At 53.8% G+C, this 1,254-nt stretch overlaps 1 pseudogene; it reads left to right on the forward strand.

Annotated features, from left to right (window-relative positions):
• Positions 1 to 135: 135 nt before the first annotated feature.
• Positions 136 to 971, forward strand: LOC103249316 (annotated as a pseudogene).
• The last annotated feature ends 283 nt before the right edge of the window (positions 972 to 1,254 follow it).

Genomic DNA, 1,254 nt, shown 5'->3' on the forward strand with positions numbered 1-1,254 from the left:
CCTTCCCGTACCAAAAAACTGAAGGCTTTGTGCCTACAGCAGCAGCTGCTCCAGACCTCTCTGGCCCCGGGTCTCTCTCTTTCTCTCTCACACCTCCCTCTTCCCTCTGGATGCTGGCCCTGTGGGTTGCTGCAGGGCTTCAAGTATGAGCTCAAGGACAACCCCAGGGTGACCAGGCCACCTTTGTCATGCACAGGACACCTGCATATAACCCCTATGTCCAGTTCCAGTATGAGGACCCCCGGGTGGTCCAAGAACGCACACACAAGAGCACCAGCATACTCAAGGCCTCACTGAACGAACACTGCAAGAACCCCTACTCCACCAAGGATGAAAAGATCATGCTAGGCATCATTAGCAAGATGACCCTCACGCAGGTCTCCACCTGGTTCCCCAATGCACGCTTGCGCCTCAAGAAGGAGAACAAGTTGACATGGGATGTGAGCAGCAAGGACCAGGAGGACTGTGCCCTTTTTAGCAGTGACACGAATGGCGACCCAGAGAAGGCCGAGAATGACAATGAGATTGATTTGGAGAGCATCGACATCCACACGATGGCGACCAGAGCAACGAAGACAATGAGGACAAGACCGAGCTGTGCGAACATTGCAGACTCAGGACTCAGCCTCGCAGCTGGCGACAGCTGAGGAGCTCAAGCCCCAAGACTAGCCCCTGGACTCTGCCAAGGAGGGCCTGGAGCCCGGCAGCATGCGCCTGCTGAGCCCCAACTTTGTGGCGGGCGGGCCTGCAGGGAGTGTCCCACAGCAAGCCCAAGATCTGGTCTCTGATGGAGACCACCAGGAGCCCCTCAGGCACACCCAAGACCTCACCGCCTCCGCCCACTGGCCCTACAGACCCGCACCAGCCCTCTGTGGGTGCTGCACCAGCAACCCGCCTTCCTGCCCAGCCGTGAACTGTACACCTGCCACATTGGCTTGTCCTCCAACTTATATCAATATTTTTTATTATGAACAATAATTTTTCTGGATTTATTGTAGAGACAAGGTCTCACCAAGGTGCCTATGCTGGTCTTGAACCCCTGGGCTCAGGCAATCCTCTCGCCTCGGCCTCCCAAAGTGCTGGAATTACGGGCTTGAGCCACCGTGCCCTGTCTAGCCAGTTGTTTTTATGTCAATTGTGCCTGGATTGCAAATAGGCAAATTAATTAAGTAGACACTCTAAAAATATGAGTGGAAAAGTTGTTTCTGTGTAAAGATAAGTTGCATATTTGGAAAGAGTAGCAGGTCAAATGGT

This window comes from Carlito syrichta, unplaced genomic scaffold (assembly GCF_000164805.1).
Source record: "Carlito syrichta isolate Samal-C Ts95f unplaced genomic scaffold, Tarsius_syrichta-2.0.1 Scaffold119229, whole genome shotgun sequence".
Taxonomy (NCBI): Eukaryota; Metazoa; Chordata; class Mammalia; order Primates; family Tarsiidae; genus Carlito; species Carlito syrichta.